The 20,966-nt window shown below is 38.1% G+C and overlaps 1 protein-coding gene across 10 annotated transcripts in view; it reads left to right on the top strand.

Annotated features, from left to right (window-relative positions):
* NUMB (NUMB endocytic adaptor protein) overlaps positions 1-20,966 on the top strand; it is a 203,872-nt gene that overhangs the window by 38,590 nt on the left and 144,316 nt on the right. For 3 of the 10 annotated variants that reach the window (XM_019833261.2, XM_003987807.5, XM_019833260.3), the window contains exon 2: positions 7,225-7,356. The exons of the other annotated variants lie outside the window; for them this stretch is intronic. The gene's annotated coding sequence lies outside the window, so the exon portion shown is untranslated. The remainder of the gene's footprint in view (positions 1-7,224; positions 7,357-20,966) is intronic. 10 annotated transcript variants of the gene reach the window in all.

Genomic DNA, 20,966 nt, shown 5'->3' with positions numbered 1-20,966 from the left:
ATCCCTAGAATGGGATTTTTTACATTTTACATCCCTAGAATACATTTTTTACAAGTGGGACTTGTTGGGTCAAAGGATGGGCATATTTTGAAATGTCTTTATTTTCTTGAAAGCTCTTACAATGATAAACTGTTGATAGATAGAATCTCAATAGTAGTGAATAGGAGTGCCAGATTTTATATGCCTTATAGAACACTTATGGATCTTACTGATTCACATCTTACTGATGTGTTATATGATTATAACACATACCTTATAGAACAGTATGGATCTTACTGATATTTTTAGTATTTGTCAATCTGAAATGATAATTTGTGTCTCTTACTAATGAAATTTACATCTTGTGCTTATGATTTTATTTCTTCTTTCGTAAGTTATATTTTCATGTGTTTCTACCCATGTTGTTTTATTAATTTATAGGAGCTGTTTATACATTAAGGGCATTAAATCTCTGTTTTATATTGTAGATACTTTACTAATTTGTCATTCATGTCTTAACTTTCCTTCATGATGACTTTTGCAGTGTAGATGTTTTACATCTAAAATAAAGTTATTTATTGATTGATTGATTGTAATCTCTACACCCAATGTGGGGCTCAAACTCAGGACCCCTAGATCAAGAGTTGCATGCTCTTCCAACTGAGCCAGCCAGGCACTCATAGATGTTTTACATTAAAAAAAAAATTTTTTTTTTAACGTTTATTTATTTTTGAGAGACAGAGGAAGACAGAGCGTGAGTCAGGGAGAGACAGAAAGGGAGACACAGAATCCAAATCAGGCTCCAGGCTCTGAGCTGTCATCACAGAGCCTGATGTGAGGCTCAAACCCACGAACGGTGAGATAATGACCTGAGCCAAAGTCGGACTCTCAACTGACTGAGCCACCCAGGCAGCCCTGTTTTACATTTTTATAGTCAGTCTATGATTTCTACTTTGGTACCTTGTTCTGGTGGTCTTTCCTCACCCTAATTTAACATTTATGGGGTTTTTTTTGTTGTTTTCTGTTTGTTTTGCATATAATAGATTTCTAGAAAATGTCTTTTAGAAATAAAAATCTCTGCATGAACTGATTATATCTATGTTTTGGACTAAATCTAATATCATAAATAGGGAAAATGAGGTGTAGAAGGTAGGTGAGGAATCGAAACTTAATTTTTTTTTTGTTTTTAATGAAAATCTTCATAGAGATTAATGAAAACTTTCTAGACCTGTGCTTGCCATAGAAAACAAAGTACATATTGAACCTAATTTGCTTTTTAGTGATCTCTGAAGAAGTTAGGGATGTATTTCCATGTTCCTTATTAATTTAGTTATGTAGGCTATGGTAGATGGGAGAAATGATCCACCAACCCCAGAGATATTCTAAACATTTTCTTAAAAGTTTATTTATTTGTTTTGGGTTGACTTGGTGGCTCAGTCGGTTGGGCAACTGACTTCTGCTCAGGTCATGATCTCGCAGTTCATGAATTTGGGCCCCATGTTGGGCTTTGTGCTGACAGCTCAGAACCTGGATCCTACTTCAGCCTCTGTGTCTCCCTCTCTCTGCTCCTCCCCTGCTCGTGCTCTGTCTCTCTCTGCCTCTCTCTCCCTTTCAAAAAAAAAAAAAAAACATTAAAAAAGTTTATTTATTTATTTTGAGAGACAGCAAGAGAGAGGGAAAGCATGAGCAGGGGAGAAGCAAAGAGAAAGGGAGAGAATCCCAAGGAGCTCCACACCCAGGGTGGAGTCCCACACAGGGCTTTATCCCACAAGGGTGAAATTGTGACCTGAGCTGATATTGAGAGTTAGACACTTAACCGACTGAGCCACCAGGTGCCTGGATCCCAGAGATATTCTAAAAACAGACTCTCCCTGGGCACCTGGGTGGCTTAGTCAGTTGAGCCTCTCACTCTTTTTTTTTTTTTTTTTTAATTTTTTTTTTCAACGTTTATTTATTTTTGGGACAGAGAGAGACAGAGCATGAACAGGGGAGGGGCAGAGAGAGAGGGAGACACAGAATCGGAAACAGGCTCCAGGCTCTGAGCCATCAGCCCAGAGCCCGACGCGGGGCTCGAACTCCCGGACCGCGAGATCGTGACCTGGCCGGAGTCGGACGCTTAACCGACTGCGCCACCCAGGCGCCCCAGAGCCTCTCACTCTTGATTTTTGGCTGGGGTCATGATCCCAGGGTCTGGGATTGAGCCCCGTGATGGGCTGTGTGCTGAGCGTGGAGCCTGCTTAGAATTCTCTCTCCCTCTGCCCGTCTCCCCCATTTGCGCTCTTTCTCTCTAAAATAAAAATTAAAAAACATTCTCTCTCTCTTTTTTTTTTTAAGTAGGCTCCATGCCTAATGTGAAGCTTCAACTTATGATCCTCAGATCAAGAGTCAGGTGCTCTACCAACTGAGCCAGCCAGGCACCCCAACCCCAGAGATATTCTAGAATTTACTTGCTCCCAAAATTTCTTGCACTATGTGTTAGAAGTTCCTGAAATGGATGTTGGTTCAATTGATACTCTGCTTTTTGCTTTTATAGTCATTTTTCCTTTTCTAAGTCCCTAAATCACGTTCCTTGAGACTTTTGATTGCTATTTACCTCTGATCACTTCTCTATCCGGTTGCCATATCTGGTCCCTATTTTTTTTTTTCTTTTCTGTATTTTTATTTTTTTCTATCCCTTTTGTTTCTTTCCTCTATTTCAACTTAAAGTGCAGTAAAGATTGGAAGCACTTTACTTCTGGCTTTGAAGAAACTAATCATACTATGAAATCTTCAGTTTTTATGTACAGATACTTTGCAACAATGTGTACATTTTAGGTTTCCTTAAACCCTTGAGTGTACAACTTTTCTGGATATTTGAGTTTTGCTAGCTACTTGGATGATAGTGTACATGTAGAGGAAGTATTGTCATTTGACCTAAAATACAATTATAAAATATATTAATATTTATAATGCAATGATACCGGGGTGCCTGGCTGGCTCAGTTGGAAGAGCATGTGACTTTTTTTTTTTTAAGTGTTTTATTTTATTTTGAGAGAGAGTGTGTGCTCCTGAGAGAGAGCATGAGTGGGGGAGGGGCAGAGAGAGAGGGAGACACAGATTCCAAAGCAGGTTCCAGGCTCTGAGCTGTCAGCAGAGAGCCCGATGTGGGGCCTAAACCCCACATCGAGATCTGCGAGATGATGACCTGAGCCGAAGTTGGATGCTTAACCTACTGACCCACCTAGGCATCCCGGAGCATGTGACTCTCGATCTTGGAGTCGTGAGGTTAAGCCCCATGATGGGTGTAGAGATTACTTAAAATGAATAAGTTAAAACTTAAAAAAAAAAATATGATATTATAAAAATGTTTTTGAGCTTTATGAACTTAATAGTGAACCTGCTTTGTGACCTTGTGACCAAGTCATTTAAGGTGGCGTATTTTTTATTTTGTAAATTTAGATGATCTTTTAGCTTCCCTTTCCTTAGATAGAATTTTGTTTACATGGCAAATGGAAGAGCCAAAGATTTAAAAGTCAGAGGACCTTAGGGATCATCTGTTGTCTATTTTGTTTCTTCTACAAATATTTACCTGGTACTGTTTTAGTCTTGAGGATACAGTGAAGTCTCTGGCTTCATAAAACTTACAGTCTTTTATGAAAAGAAGGTTGTGAAGAAACTGTGTAATCTTATTTAAAGATTCCTCACTTCATTTTGGTGGGTCTTTTTTTTTTTTTTTAATGTTTTATTTACTTTTGAGAGAGAGAGAGAGAGAGAGAGAGAGAGACAGAATGCAAGCTGGGGAGGGACAGAGAGGGAGACACAGAATCGGAAGCAGGCTTCAGGCTCTGAGCTGTCAGCACAGACCCCGACGCGGGGCTTGAACCCACAAACCGTGAGATCATGACCTGAGCCGAAGTCAGACACTCAACCAACTGAGCCACCCAGGCACCCCTGGTGGGTCTTAATATGCTCAAAAGAAAAAGGATCTCTTTCCTTATATGGCAAATCGCAATTCAAAAACTGTAAGGCAGGAGGAAGGGACCCTGAATTAGTACAGTGCCTCTCAAAATTTTCTTTGTATGAATCACCTGAGGTTCATGTTAAAATGCAGAACCTGTTTAGTAGGTATAAGGTAGGGCCTGAGATGGTACCAGTTGGCGAACCACATTTTGAGTACAAGGAATTCGTATGTAATTAAGAGAAGAGAATAGCATGCTACTACTTGGAGAAGAATGGTTTGGAGCCATGCAGCACAGGCTTGGAGTTGTGAGTAGCACATCACACTTGGCCTTGGCAAAATGTAGTTATGAGAGCTGTTAGTGGTTACATATTAAGAAGGGATATGATATTAAGGAGGTAATCACCCATTTTTTGAAAGTCATTCAGAATTGAGATTGGATGGTGATTGGGTCTAACACCTTTGAACAGATACTGGGAAGTGAAGGAGGATCTTCGGGTATGATGAAAGTAAATATTTAGTTGGATAAACAGAATTTATGAGTTAAGTTTTGAGTAGGAGGTCTTAATTTGTAATTGGGAAGGTTTCCTCTTTATGATCACTGTAATTGGCATAGCAATTCTAGTAAAAAAAAAAAGTAAAAATAAGTGTTTTGTTGTTGTTTTTTAAAATAGATACTGTAGTTTTTTTCCATAGGCATGTTCTTTGTGGGAAGTATGTCAGATTTTTGTCTTCCAGGTCTGAATAAAGCTTAAATGCTGTGCTTAAGTTTCTTTCTCTGATCCGTTCCTCTAGGGACAGCTACTTGGAACATAAACCAACCTGGGAGTTCTTTTCCTTTCCTTCCTTCCTTCCTTCCTTCCTACCTTCCTTCCTTCCTTCCTTCCTTCCTTCCTTCCTTCCTTGCATCCAGTTTATTTATTTTTGAGAGAGAGAGAGTGTGCACCTGTGCGTGTGTGCATGCAAGTGGGGCAGGGGCAGAGAGAGAGAAGGGGAGAGAGAATCCTAAGTAGACCCCAACCTGTTAGTGCAGAGCCTGACACAGGACTTGATCCCATAACCCTAAGATTCATGACCTGAGCCAAAATCAAGCGTTGGATGCTCAACCGACTGAGCCATCTAGGCACCCCTGTTTTGCTTTTTAAAACAGGCCTGCGTATCCAGGTTCTAATATGACAGGTCTGGGTACTTAAAATACACACTTAAAATTAGTTTTGAATGAAAACTTAAGAATTTTTACTTTCAGCTATTATAACTTTAGTTCCTGTTTTTTTAAAAAAGCCATTCGTTCATTCAGTCCTTTTTTCTAATAAACTATTTATTAATACTTGCCATTATTAAGGAATTGTACTAGGTGCTAGGAATATAAATGGAGCAAACTTGGTTGTTAAGCCTTCAGATGTTTAGAAGTTAGTGTACAAAGGTACCTCTGAGTGTAAATCAGTGTTGTAAATAATCTCTTTTGTGCCAGGTCATTAATATATGATACATTTTTAATTTGTCTTCTGGAAAGTATATAAACCAAATTTTTGGGTGGATTGTCCTTTGTTTTTACATTTTATCTATTTACCACAACTCTGTGTTATCTGTAATCATTCCTGTTTTGCAAGTAAGGAAATTGAGATTTAAAGAAGTTGAGTAATTCTTCATACAATTATAAAGCTCTAAAATCCCACTTAATTTGGGGCACCTGGCTGGCTCAGTTGGTGGAGAGTGTGACTCTTGATCTTAGGGTTGTGAATTCAAGCCCCACATTGGGTGTAGAGATTACTTAAAAAAATAAAATCTCGGGGCGCCTGGGTGGCGCAGTCGGTTAAGCGTCCGACTTCAGCCAGGTCACGATCTCATGGTCTGTGAGTTCGAGCCCCGAGTCAGGCTCTGGGCTGATGGCTCGGAGCCTGGAGCCTGTTTCCGATTCTGTGTCTCCCTCTCTCTCTGCCCCTCCCCCGTTCATGCTCTGTCTCTCTCTGTCCCAAAAATAAATAAAAACGTTGAAAAAAAATTAAAAAAAAAAAAAATCTCATTTTTTAAAGTTTTATTTATTTAAGTAATCTCTGCACCCAATGTGGGGCTTGAACTCACAACCTTGAGATCAAGAGTTGAATGCTCTTCTGACTGTGCCAGCCAGGTGCCCCCACCCCCTGCAAATAAAATCTTAAGTAATAATTTAAAAAATCCTACTTAATTTAAAAATTCATTCATTCCGCTGTTTTACCTCTTGTATGTTGCAAGGTGTAAAGCCTCTATTACAAAACTTAGCCTGTTAAGTTGTATTTGAGGTTTATGTGTCTATTTCCCTATTAGATTGGGAGATTTTTAGGAGCAGGGACTAATCTTATTTATTTTGGGGCTTCCCCAGCAACTGGTAGAGTGTCACATTTTAGGTACCTAAAAAATGCTAGTTGAATGGTAAATATGTGGAATGTTAGAAGTAGAGGGGGTTTTAGAGCTCATGTAAGTTGCATACATATAAGAATTTCTAAAAAGAATTCTATATTGTTTACATAGGGCTATATAGGCTTTTGATTTTGACTCTTCAAGATATTTAAAAAACTATACTACTGTCTGTCACATCATCTCGTAAAAGAAACCATTTTAATAACAAAAAATAGGAAAGACAATCTCAAAGTAAGCACAGTTGGTAACTTTACACCCATTTTTTAGTCATGGCTGGCATCTGTTTAAGGATTAGATTTCAGGAACCATTATCTAAAACAACCCTCTCCTTTTAGAGATGGTATATCTGAACCCAGAGAAGTATCAAAATTCTTACAGCAAGGCAGAATGATAACTGAGTTTAGAACCCAGATCTTCTAACTCCTAGCCCAAGATTTTGATCCAGTCACCACAGTCTTCATTACATGGTGGGACTTAGGCACAGAGAATTCTTTTTTTTTTTTAAGTTTGTTTTTGAGAGAGAGAGTGTGTGAGCAAGGGAGGGGCAGAGAGAGAGAGAGGGAGGGAGGGAGACACAGAATCCGAAGCAGGCTCCAGGCTCCCAGCTGTCAGCACAGAGCCCAATGTGGGGCTCAAACTCACCAACCGGGAGATCATGACCTGCGCCAAAGTCGGACATTCAACCGAGCCACCCAGGTGCCCTAATTCGTTCTTTCAGTAAGATCATATATCTAGTAAGAAGTAGAACTGGATCTTGAATCCGCATTACTCCACTTTTAGTGAAACCTGTGTGTTCACTTACATGTAATCTTAACCTACTCTGCCAGCACCCATTTAGTTGTGGAGATGGAATTATAAGTGATTGAAAGGAAATGTTTATATTTAGTATTTTCTTTCCTTAAAAATTTCAGATTTGGGGCTTCAGCAACTTCTACCAGGGAGGAGGTCCAGTACAGCTGCTGTTGCAACCCAAGGTCTTGATTCACATCCATAGATTGGAATATTGGTGTACCAGCCATCCTCAGATACCTCACTAAGGACAGGTATGTGAAAGAGTAAAGAGAAGAAAAGTAGAATGACTGTAATGTTTTCCCTTCCTATTTCTAGTTAGATACAAACAGTTGACTACCTTTAAAACTTGGCCCTTTATTCCAGTAAAAATAAAGCATTTGAAATCTTAGGTGAGTGGGGCAAAATATTTTCTTGATGGTAAAATATGTGTCAAAATGTTAACAGTGGTGAAACTTAGTGTAATTAAAGGTTTTCTTCTTCCTCTTTTTGTGCATTTTTCAAATTTTATTTATGAGCTTATGTTATCTATTGTTTACTTAGTGGTTCAAAACATACCACAGTCATTTATTTTGATTATGTTTCTGTAATTTGGTCAAGACTTACTTGGGGGGGACAGTTTGTCTCGGTTAATATGTAGCCTGAGGTGGAGTAGCTGGAAGGGTGGGGTGGCTTGATTGGCTGGGCAGTGGAATCGTTTGAAGGCTTGCACACTCGTGTGTCTGGTGGTTAACGCTGGCTATTGGCAGGGACCTCAGCCTGGGCTCTTGGCCAGAACACCTACACATGACCTTTCATTTTGGCTGCTTGGCTTCCTCACAGCATGGTGGCTAGGTTCCAAGAGAGAGCATCCCAGGAGAACAAGGTGAAGTGCATGGCATATTTGACTTAGTTTTGGAAGTCACATAGTCTTAAATCTGCTTTTTTCTGTTGGTTGAAGTAGTCAGTAAGGCCCACCTGTGTTCAGAGGAGGGGGTAGACATAGACCACACCACTTGAAGGGAGAAATATCAACATCTCATTATAAGAAGAGATACAATGGGATGGAATCTCCCATTGTAGCTGTCTTGGAAGAATATAATGGGCCACAGTTTGTATTACTTTTAAGATGAAGAATATAAACAACATGTATAATATATGAAAAGAGGAATATTGGCAGGAAATTATGGTGTCTGAGTCCAGTAAGAATTTTGCGTGCGTTTCCTGAGTAGAGTATGATGCTGAAAATAAGATGCCTAAACAGGAAGAGGTGAAATAGATTTTGAATTTTTGTTTGTATCAACAAAGCAGCATAATGAAAAATAGAGATAAAAATTTATAAACAAGATGCAAAATAAAATTCGGGGGCATCTGGGTGGCTCTGTTGGTTGAGTGTCTGACTCTTGATTTCTGCTCAAGTCATGATCTCACAGTTTCTGAGTTCGAGCTCCTTATTGGTCTCTGTGCTGACAGCATGGAACCTGACTGGGATTCTCTGCCTCCCCCCCCCACCCCAAAATAAATAAACATTAAAAAATAAGATCTGCATCTTCGGTTTTTTGTTTTTGAGTCAGAATTGACTGAGTTTATGAAACAATGTAGTTTATATTTCTTTTATTTTAGTTCAAAGGCTACTTGTTTTTTCCCCCCCTTATTTTAATAATTGGAGAATTATTTGGGAAACTGGTTTCCAATATGGTAGATTTAAGAAACTAGTGCCAGTGTTATTGTATGCATCAAGTTTGTTTTTTCTGCTGCTTTTGAGGAAAACTGTGTAAGCTCTTTTTGGATTATACAATTTTACTTGCTAAATTTCTGGTAATTAAACATTTTTTTCCAATGGAACAAGAAAACTTACCAAGTTGTAGAGTATTTGGTTGTATTAATCACACTTACTCACCATTTATATAAATTACCTGTCGCAGGTTTGAATATAGCTAGTACTTAATTTCTGGATGTAATGGGGTAATATTTTTAGATTATCCTCTAAGTATTACATGGAGATGTTGTTCACTATAGGTGGGAAATAAGCTATAATTAATATGTACTATTATATATATACATATACTCATTATCTCTTAGACCCAGAAAATTTTTTTGCTGTCTAGATATGAGCCTAATTTGGCAGCATTGGTTCAGTCCTATTTCCTAGGTACTCACAGGTAGATATCCTACAGTGGAAAATGACTGAGCCAGCAATTGTGACAATAGAGGTAATCTCAGAAGTTTGCTCTTTACTGTGAATAATCAGAATTGACTGAGTTTATGAAATAATATAGTTTATATTACTTTATTATTTTCAATTCAAATTCAAGTTAGTTAACATACAGTGTAGTCTTGGCTTCAGGAGTAGAACCCAGTGATTGATCTCTTACATATGACACCCAGTGCTCATCCTGAAAAGTGCCGTCCTTGATGCCCATCACCCATTTAACCTGTTCCCCCTCCCACCCCTCCAGCAACCCTCAGTTTGTTCTCTGTATTTAAGAGTCTCTTATGGTTTGCCTCCCTCACTGTTTTTATCTTATTTTTCCTTATCTTCCCCTATGTTGATCTGTTGAGTTTCTCATTCCATGTGTAAGTGAAATCATGATATCTTTCTCTGAGTTATTTCACTTAGCATAATACCCTTTAGTTCCATCCACATTGTTGTAAATGATTTTATTCTTTGAAACAATATATTTTAGTTCAAAGTGTAATAAATGGGAAAGCTGTTCTGTTTCATTTTTCATTTAAAAACAAGATGAGATGTTTTCCAGTAGACATAGATTGGGAATAATGGTTAGTGTAAAATATTGTATATTAAATAACAATAACAACAATATATGCATATATACACAAAAATATATAAAACCTTTTGTCATTAACTTACCTTATTTTTTGTTTTAAGCATTTTTAAATTTATTTTGAGAGAGAGGGAGAGAGTGTGTGTGTATGTGTGTGCAAGTGGGGAGGGGTCGAGAGGGAAAGAGAATCCCAGGCTGCACTGTCAGCGCAGAGCCCAGCACAGGGCTTGATTGATCGCAAACCACAAAATCATGACCTGAGCTAAAACTAAGAGTCAGATGCTTAGCCGACTGAGCCATCCAGGTGCCCCTGTTTTAAGCATTTAAAATTTTTTTTTAATGTTTATTTATTTCTGAGAGAGAGTGTGAGAGTCAGAATGTGAGCAGGGGCAGGGCAGAGAGAGAGACGGAGACACAGAATTCAAAACAGGCTCCGGGCCCTGAGCTGTCAGCACAGAGCCCTGCGCGGGGCTCTAACTCGGGAGCGTCAAGACCATGACCTAGGCCGAAGACTGAAGATGGACGCCTAACCGACTGAGCCACCCAGGTGCCACAACAATAAAACCTTCTTTTTTTTAAAAAAAATTTTTTTTTCAACGTTTATTTATTTTTGGGACAGAGAGAGACAGAGCATGAACGGGCAAGGGGCAGAGAGAGAGGGAGACACAGAATCGGAAACAGGCTCCAGGCTCTGAGCCATCAGCCCAGAGCCCGACGCGGGGCTCGAACTCACAGACCGCGAGATCGTGACCTGGCTGAAGTCGGACGCTTAACCGACTGCGCCACCCAGGCGCCCCACAACAATAAAAACTTCTAAAAAACCTATAGAAATTGCAAATATGATTGTGTTTACTCTGTGACATTTTATTCAATCCATGGAAGGAGGTAAACGATAAAAGTTCTTTTGTAAAGATGAATATGTAAATATTCTTTTAACATGCAAAAAAAATTTGAATAATTGTGGAAGGCAGAAATTTTATTTCTTTGGGGTTATTGGTTATCCTACTCATCAGCATTCTTTTTTTTTCTTTAGTATTCCCATCTCTAAAATTGCAGTGACACTCCATTGAAAAATGACATTCAGTTCATGCTTATACAGATTTTTGGCAAAACAGAAGTTGTGTGACTTTCTTCTCTGGAACTCCCCACCCCATTATTAAAAATTAGAACACTGGGGTGCCCGGGTGGCTTAGTTGTTTAAGCTTCCAACCTTCAGCTTAGGTCATGATCTCATAGCTTGTGAGTTCGAGCTCCGCATCGGGCTCTATGCTGACAGCTCAGAGCCTGGAACCTGCTTCAGATTCTGTGTCCCCTCACTGTCTGCCCCTCCCCCACTTGTGCTCTGTCCCTCTGAAAAATAAACATTAAAAAATTTAAAAAAAGGTATAACACCTTTTGTGTATGAAATATTTAACAAAAGTGTGTACAATTTGTGGTAAGGAAGTGATTGGCATTGCATAAAATTTACCATATTAACTCTTTTTTAGTGTAATGTCAGTAAATACATTCACATTGTTGTACAACCCAATCTCTAGAACTTTTCATCTTGTGAAACTGAAACTTGATACCTGTTAAACAACTCCCTATACTCCCATCCCCTTGCCCCTGGCAACCAGGATTCTATTTCTGTCAATGAATTAGACTACTCTAGGTACCTCATATAAATGAAATCATACAGTATTGTCTTTTTGTGACTGGCTTATTTCACTGAGCATAATGTCCTCAAGGACATTTGATGTAGTATATGTGAGAATTTCCTTCATTTTTGTTTTAAATTTTTTAAAAATGTTTGTTTATTTTTGAGGGGAGGGGAAGATCAAGTGGGGGCGGGGTTGAGAGAGGGAGACACAGAATCCGAAGCAGGCTCCAAGCTCCAAGCTGTCAGCCCAGAGCCTGATGCGGTGCTCGAACTCACGAACCGTGAGATCATGACCTGAGCTGAAGTCGGAAGCTCCACCAACTGAGCCACCCAGGCGCCCCAGAATTTCCTTCATTTTTAAGGCTAAATAATATTCTATTATATGTATATACCACATTTTTTTATCCATTCTATAAAAATAGTTTCACTTGTTCCTTTCCAAGTTGGATTTATTTTATTTTTTTTCTTAATTCTCTAGCTAGAATGTCTAGTACAGTGTTGAATAGGACATTGTTTTTTAATGCTTTTTTTTTTTTTTTTTTTTTTTTTTTTTTTTGAGAGCATGCAAGCAGGGAAGAGGGGCAGAGGGAAAGAGAATCTTAGGTAGGCTCCACACTAAGTGTGGAGCCTGGCTCAGGGCTCAGTCCCATACCCATGACCTGAGCTGAAATCAAGAATTGGACACTCAACTGACTGAATGACCTGGGCACCCTTAATGCATAACTATTTATAGTGTTTAATAGAGCTAGGCTTATTTTCTGCATTTTGCCAAGGAGGTCTTGCCTTTTGACGCATAGGATGATGTTTCATGTTACGTGAAGTACTAAGTTTTCTTTTTGTCAATTCAGTAATATTGTAATAGCTGAATCGTTCATCAAGACAAGATTATTTTACATTATAAGGTATCGTTAAAAGTATAGATTTATCTTGATTTTAACCTGATTATAATATTAAAAAAATTTTTTTTAACGTTTTATTTTTGAGACAGAGACAGAGCATGAATGGGGGAGGGGCAGAGAGAGAGGGAGACACAGAATCGGAAGCAGGCTCCAGGCTCTGAGCCATCAGCCCAGAGCCTGACGCAGGGCTCGAACTCACAGACCGCGAGATCGTGACCTGGCTGAAGTCGGATGCTTAACCAGCTGAGCCACCCAGGCGCCCCGTTAACCTGATTATAATATTTTAAAGAAATGTTAGCTTCTGAGAAAGTTTGGAAGTTTACTAACTCCAAGTTACTTTTACAAATTTACAAATTGAGGAGTCTGTGTCAGAGGATTGACAGTAAAAACTTCCTAGGTCCCTGTTCATTAGGATACAGATTGTATGTTAATCGGTAAACATTCATATTAGTGATCTAAGGATAAGAGAAGTGAACAGGTGAGGAAAATTGTTGAGGTCTGATTGGAAGAAAGTCATGCTGTCATTAATGGAGATATTTTACAGAGATGTTTTTCTTTCATCATCTATCTGTGGAAAAGAAAACTTGTTCATTAATTCTGAATTTCAAATAACTGTTTGAATTTATAAGAAAAAACTATAAGAAAGATGAATCTTAAAAGCCTTTTCTGACTATAGCAGGAGGAAATCAGAACTCCCCCTCCCACTGGGATAATTTAATCTTTGGAAAAAAGAGACTTTAAGAATTTTGACATCTTTGAATCTCTTGAAAGTCTTAAAACTGGATAAATATCAGGAAAGTCCAATTTTGACAGTAGTTAGAGGTAAATTAGAAAATCAGTGCTTAAGGGGCACCTGGGTGGCTCAGTCGGTTAAGCGGCCGACTTTGGCTCAGGTCATGATCTCGCAGTCCATGAGTTCGAGCCCCGCGTCGGGCTCTGTGCTGACAGCTCAGAGCCTGGAGCCTGTTTCAGATTCTGTGTCTCCCTCTCTCTGACCCTCCCCCATTCATGCTCTGTCTCTCTCTGTCTTAAAAATAAATAAACGTTAAAAAATTTTTTTGAAAAAAAAAATCAGCGCTTAATAAAACCAGGGTTAGAATGAGCAGTGAGGGGTGAGTTAAAGATTAATCAGGTATTTTGACATTGATATTTAAGTCACATCTCCTCTTTTTGAGTATTATGTGTTAATACTAGTTTATATATATTAAAAAGTTCTGTTTAACAGAAAAACATAATGGAATGAAAAATGTGTTATTTTCAGAGTCTATTAATCATATAAGAAAAAGTGGTTATACATATCATAAAACTGTACCACTGTCCAGCATGTTGCATTTTATCTGATTTGTGACACATTGATTAAGAAGGAGAATAGAGGCTTGAGTACCTTACAGAGCTAAGTCTGTAAAGTAATGACAATGCCATTAGAAGGAATTTCTCAGATCTCAGGGTACTAAATTAAAAAATTAACTCTTGGGGCATCTGGGTGTCTCAGTCAATTAAACATCTGACTCTTGGTTTTGGCTCAGGTCATGATCTCACGACTCGCAAGTTGGAGCCCCGCATAGGTTCTGTGCTGATAGTGCTGAGCTTGCTTGGGATTCTCTCTCTCCCTCTCTCTCTCAAAATAAATAAACGTTTAAAAATAAAAAAATTCTTTCACCAGAGCAAAGCTGAGATTGTATTGATTGGGTCTGGTTTTTGGAATTTTAAGATTAATAAGAATATTGTTTATTTTATTGATGTAATATGTACCTGTTAAATATGTAATCTCAGTAATTTTTGATGTGATAATTTGATAGCCTTACTCTGCATTTTAACTTGAAGCAAGTCCTCTTTGCGTTCTCACTATCACTGTCTTACATTTAGGTCTCCATGGTGTCTTTTGACCGTAAATTAGGCCCCTTAACAACCTTTTTACTTCCACCTTTCTGTTTTCTAGGCAATTAGGAACTTACTTTGCATAGATTTCTACATTAAAATATTCACATTATGTTTAGTTTTTGTTTTCAAGCAGTTTTATTGACAAATAATTTATATACATAAAATTCACTTGTAAGGGTACAAATCAGTGATTTTTAGTAAATTTACAAAGTTGTATAGTCATCACCACAATTCAGTTTTAGAACATTTTCATCACCTCCTAGAAATCCCTTCTGCCTATTTGTAGTCAATTCTTATTTCTAACCCCAGCCTCAGGTAATCATAAATCTACTTTCTGTCTCTAAAAATTTGCTTTTCCTGGAGATTTGATATAAATGGAATCATACAACATGTGGTCTTGTGTCCAGCTTCTTTTACTTACCTTAATGTTCTTGAGGGCCATTATATTGTAGCATGTATCAGCATTGTTCCTTTTTATTATTGAGTAGTATTCTGTTGTATGGATATACCAATTTTATTTATTTATTTATGAATTTATAAATTTATGATTTTATTTTATTAAATTTTTTAAAAGTTTGTTTTGAGAAACAGAGAGAGTGAGTGGGGAAGGGGCAGAGAGAGAGAGTGAGAGAGAATCCCAAGCAGGCTCTGCACTGTCAGCACGGAGTCTGATGTGGGGCTCAAAGCCACAAACTATGAGATCATGACCTGAACTGAAACCAGGTGTCAGATGCTCAACTGACTGAGCCATCCAGGCACCCCTGATTTTATTTTTAAGTGATCTCTACACCCAGCATGGGGCTTGAACCTACAACCCTGATATCAGGAGTCACATGCTCTACTGATTGAGCCAGCCAGGCATATACCATCTAATGCTGGATATACCAATTTAAAAAGTTAATTCATCAGTTGATGGGCATTTGAATTATTTCTACTTTTCATCTATTATTTTATTTATTATGTCATCATTTAAACACTTTCTACTTTGTACATTTAATATATTTATACATTTAATATATTTGACCATAATAATGTCTAAATGTAATAAATATACATATATTGAGGGGATATACTCAAAAGTTTTTAGTAATGGGTATGGGATCAAAAAAGTTTGGAAGTCACTGTTCTAGTCCACAACAGTCAGAAAATAGAAAACATCTAGAATTATCCTTAGTCACAGGTCTGATTGTACCATTCATAATTATACTTTGCTATCTGTGAAGAAAAGGTAAATTTCTTAATGTGATGTTTAAGGAGCTGTACCTTTATGGACCTACACTTTTTATCTGTTTTCTAGCTACACTTCAATCTTACAGCTCAGTGCTTCTGTTTATTTTTACGGGTTTTTTTTTTCAGTGCTTCCTTTAAGATTATTCTCACCAAATTCCTTGTAGTTCCTTTAATATACGATGCTTTTCTGCCTTTGAGCTTTTGCCAGCTCTTCCTACTTCCCAGAATGCTGTGTCCTGCCCACCTTGTCTTTTTAGGGGTACCACAATATATCATTTAAGCTCCAGCTAAATCACTTCTCTGAAGTGCTCCCTAGCTTGTCCATTGAATTGCTTCATCTTCTGCAATAACTCTGTATCTAGTACGTACCTTTATTATAGCAGCTCTCAAACTAAATTGCAGTTATTTACTACATCCTATCCTAGACTGCTACCTCCTTGAGGACAAAGAAGGGGCCTTATTCATCCAATACTTATTGCTTAAGTGAATGGAATAGCCTTATGAATGAGGCACTTGGATGACCCTGATAGTGATTACTTCTGGATGGAGCTCTACCCATTATCTCAGTTTTCAAAGTTTTTGTTATGTATTACATTGGGTCCATACCTACATAAGTTGAGGGTGAGCTCAGAGTTCATAAACAACTTTATGGACTCATTTCCCTGAGGACACAGAGAAAAGGAAAAAAAAAATGGAGTTTGTCCTGTCCACTTGGAGGCAAGGGCTCCATTGAATGGAGAGGAAGGTTCCCCTCTAAATTTTCACCCCTGGAGGCTTTCTATTTTCAGATACTCTTGCTGCTGCTGCTGCTGCTGCTGCTGCTTTGCTGTACTCACCACAGAAGACCGGGGGACTGGAACATGAAAGGATGGGGAGAAAGAGAGGAAAAATTCCCAAAGGATTTGGGAATCCTCACTTTTTCTGAGCGTTACACGTTCCCTTTTCTAGCTTTGAGCGAGAGCTAGAGGGCTTCTTCTGTATTTCTCACCACCTGCGCCATAGTGCTCACTTCTGAGTTTTGGATTGTGTTGAGTTTAGGCTGGAAAATACTAGAGGAAAGAAATGTTAAGTTCACAGCAGGTTCAGTGATACTTTGAATTCTGGTGCTGTTCCCAAATCCACCTGTAATATTTACTTTTCAGGGTCTTCAAATAGTTGTTGATGCATACTGTCCAGGTTTTATAGTTCAGTGAGAGATAAAGGGAGGTGTTTGTTTATCCTATTACCAAACAAAAAGTCTTCTCAGTACTTTGGTTTTAACATTTTATTTTGATATAGTTCTAGATTCATAGGAAGTTGTAAAAAGAGGAGAGGTCTGGTGTGACTTTTACCTAGTTTTCCCCAGTGGTTATATTTTACATAGTTATAGCAAAATGCCCAAGCCAGGAAACTAACATTAATGCCAACTTTTATTATGAGACATTTCAAGTGTGTAAGAATGTTGAAAGAAGAGTACATTGAACATCTGTATCTCTCTGATAATTCAGTAACTTAAATATTTTGTCATACTTTATATATATGCTTTATATATATATTCTAATACATGTGTATTTTTTTCTGTGAACCATGAAAGAAAGTTGCAGGCATCATTATACTTCATCCCTAAGTACTTAAGTGTCCATCTTCTAAAAAAAAAGGTCATTATACTTCAATAAATATGTAATAAAAGCAAATTATTTTTCTATTTAACTCCCAATACCGTATCATACCTAAGAATATTAGCAATATGAATTTGGGGAGACAGTGGTCTTAATGTTCCCAGGTTTTTGTTTTGAAGTTTACTCTTGAAGGCTTAAGTTATTATTTGAGGGGATGGCCCTCTTGATGATATACTCTTGGTAATTGTTTTGAGAGTCTGAGCTCCTACCATGTGTGCAATTCAGAGCCCCTGGATCTTCCTGATTCTGTATTCTTGTTTTCTGTCATTCTTCCCTCAGCTCAGACTTCCTAAAGCTGTCTGAGCAAATACTTAGAATAGTCCTTATCAGGAGATTATAACTTTGTCAGACTGATTTAGGACTAGCAAGTAACTTTGGTTTTAGTTATTTGTCAGGAAATTACAGTTAAAGTTGTGGTAGAGTTTCTGATATGGTGGTGTATAAGGATTGTATCCAACTCTAAGTAATTGAAAACCTGACTACAAGGCTTAAACAAAGAAAGGTCTGTTTTTCTTACATAATTCTGGAAGTAGGCAGTTGCTCATGTTGTTTCAGTGGCTTAACAGTGTTGGGGCCCATATCTTTGTGATTTGCTTGGCCTTCATGGCCCTAAGACAGCTCCAGCTTCAGACTTCCACCCACATTTAAGGAGGAAGGCAAAAGGTCCAGGCTGAGCAAAAGCTTTCCTATTAGTGCTTCTAGCAAGTTACTTCTAATGTCTCCTGGGCCCAAATTGGGTCCTATAGTCACTTCTAACTGTAAGTAGCTTTTGGCCTCTATAGTGAGAGGCAAGGAGGAAGGAAGGATTTGGGAATGGCTTTTTAGGCAGCCAGTTAATAGAATCTGTCACAATTATATGATTGCATTCATTTTCCTTGAAAAATTCATTTGACTTCAGTATGATATTTGGTACATAGGTGCTTTATGAATATATAGTAACATCTTACTGGGTATTGTGGGAAACAAAAGGAATTTTACTAATATTATATATATATCTTAAAATATAAATCCAAGTTAACATATAGTAATAATTTGGGCTCTGTCAATACTTTGGCTATTGTCAATAGCACTGCTAGAAACATTGGGGTGCATGGCATGTGCCCCTTTGAATCAGCACTCCTGTATCCTTTGAATAAATACTTAGTAGTGCAATTACTGGGTCGTAGGGTAGTTATATTATTAATTTTTTGAGGAACCTCCATAATGTTTTCCAGAATGCACCAGTTTCCATCTCTGATTTTTTTTTTTTTTTTTTTTTTTTAGAGAGAAAGAGGGTGCCCACATGTGAGCAGGGGAGAGAAAAAGAGAAAAATCTTAAGCAGGCTTCATGCCCAGTGCAGGTCTTGATGGGGGGGCTTGATCTCACAATCTGAGATCATGACCTGAGCTGAAATTGAGAGTCCAGTGCCTAATCGACTGAGCCACTCAGGAGTCCCAAAAGGAATTTTAAATTTAGTTGTGAAGGTGAGCTTTTGCTTATGCAGGGCAAACCTTAGCTTGAATTTTGGGAACTTGGGCATGGTTTTAAATATGTAAGCATCTGTTTTCTCATCTGTGAAATGGGGTTAATAATACCTGACTTTTAGGGTAATTGTCAAATGTGAAGGAGATAATTTATGTAAGTACCTACTACAGTGCCTGCTGCATTGGAAGTGTGACAAGGAGATATTATTAGACGTTGTGCTAGAGTGGAAGAGCATGGACTTCATAGTTGACAGACTTGATTTGATTCTTAGTTTCACTACACAATAAATGTGTGGTGTTAGGCAAATCAATTAATCTCTCTGAGATAGTTTATTAATGTGCTGTGTTTATCTCTCAGGATTATTAGAAGGATTAGAGATTCTATTTGTACGGTGCAGTACCATGTAGGCTTTCAGTAAAAGGCATCTATTCCTGGGGGTGGCTGGGTGGCTAAGTCAGTTGAGCATCTGACTCTTTATTTCAGCTCAGATCATAATCCCAGGGTCATGGGATCAAACCCTGTGTCAAGCTCCATACCGGGTGTGGAGCCTGCTTGGGATTCTCTCTCTCTGTCCCTCTGCCCCTCTCCCCTGCTCATGTTCTCACTCTAAAATTAAAAAAAAAAAAAAAAAATTAAAGCATCTGTTCTTACTATTTTTAGTTATTACTTATAAAATTATAATAGGTAGGGAATCAGTCATTGAATTTACTTTAGAAATTTATGTGAGGTTTACTTTATTTGTAGTAAAAGGGATATTCATTAGTAGTGAAAATGTTTCATCTGTTCAAAAACATCAGTCAGCTGCAGAAACTGGACACTATTACTCTTGGAAGCAAAAAGATTTCTAAATTTAGTTGTGAAGGTGAGCTTTTGCTTATGCAAGGTAAAATGGCATGAATTTTGGGACTTTGATATAATGGTGTTGTGTTGTGAATCTCACTTGTTCTTTTTTGCTCAGTGCTCTCTTAAGATTTAAACATATTTAAAATTTAGTTTAGGGGCATGTGGATGACTCAGTAGGTTAAGAGTCTGACTCTTGATCTCAGCTCAGGTCTTGGTCTCAGGGTCATGAGTTCAAACCCTGCATTGGACTCCATGCTCAGTGTGAAGCCTACTTAAAAAAACAAAAATCTATAACTATTGACAGTTGTATAATATTCCATTGTATGCACATTTCTACATTTTATTTATTTGTTTCTTTAGTGGATTTTTAGGTGTGGCTTGGAAACTGCTAACACAAAAGTACTGCTATGCATTTCCTTATACTTTTGACTTGTGCAAAGGTTTCTTTGTGGTATATACTGAGGAAAGGAATTGCTGACATATGGTCTGTATACATAATTAATTTTACTAAATATTGCCAGATTGTTTTCTAGAATGGTTGCCTAGTTTATGCTCCCACCAGCACTGTATAAGGGTTCCCATTTCCTTAAATCCTTACCAGCGTTTGGTCTTATCCATCTGTTTAGTCTTGCAATCTGATGGGTATAAAGTAGTATTTTGTTTTAATTTATATTTATGTGATTGAACATGAGATTTGACATCTCTTTATTTACTTGATACCATTTGCATTTCCCTTGCATGTTGAGTAAAAAATTTACCCAAATCATACATATTTGTTGTAGATATTTTTTAAATTTGTCTTTTTTTGTTATTGTTTTTTTTTTTTTTGTAGATGTATTAAGACAATTTTTTGTACAGAGTATTTTTTGTAATTTTTTGAGTTTATTATTTATTTTGAGAGAGAAAGAGAGCATGAGCAAGGGAGGGGCAGAGAGTGAGGGAGAGAGAGAATCCCAAGCAGGCTCCGCACTGTAAGCATGGCATCCAATGTCGGGGGTTGAACTCCTGAATCATGAGGTAATGACCTGAGCAGAAACCAAGAGTTGGATGCTTAACCGACTGATCCACCCAGGTGCCACCCCTCCAATTTTTTTTAAATGTTTAGTTTTAAGAGAGAGAGAGAGAGTGAGCTAGGGGAGGGGCAGAGAGAGAGGAAGACACAGAGTCCAAAGCAGGCTCCAGGCTCTGAGCTGTCCGTACAGAGCCCAACATAGGGCTCCAACTTACGGACTGAAAGACATGACTTGAGCTGATGTCAGACGCTCAACTGACTGAGCTACCCAGGCACCCCTGTAGGTATATTTTTTTAATTTATATTTTTTATTTTTTATTTTCAAGAGAGAGGGGGAGAGAGAACGAGCAAGCGTGTACCTGTGTCGGGGAGGAGGAGGTGGAGAGAGAGAGAATCTTAAGCAGGCTCCACGCTCAGTGCCGAGCCTGACCCAGGGATCATAATCTGAACCAAAATCAAGAGTTGGGTGCTC

This window comes from Felis catus, chromosome B3, assembly GCF_018350175.1.
Source record: "Felis catus isolate Fca126 chromosome B3, F.catus_Fca126_mat1.0, whole genome shotgun sequence".
Lineage (NCBI taxonomy): Eukaryota > Metazoa > Chordata > Mammalia > Carnivora > Felidae > Felis > Felis catus.
The sequence above is the reverse complement of the archived record's forward strand: the minus strand, read 5'-3'. Positions and strand labels throughout refer to the sequence as shown.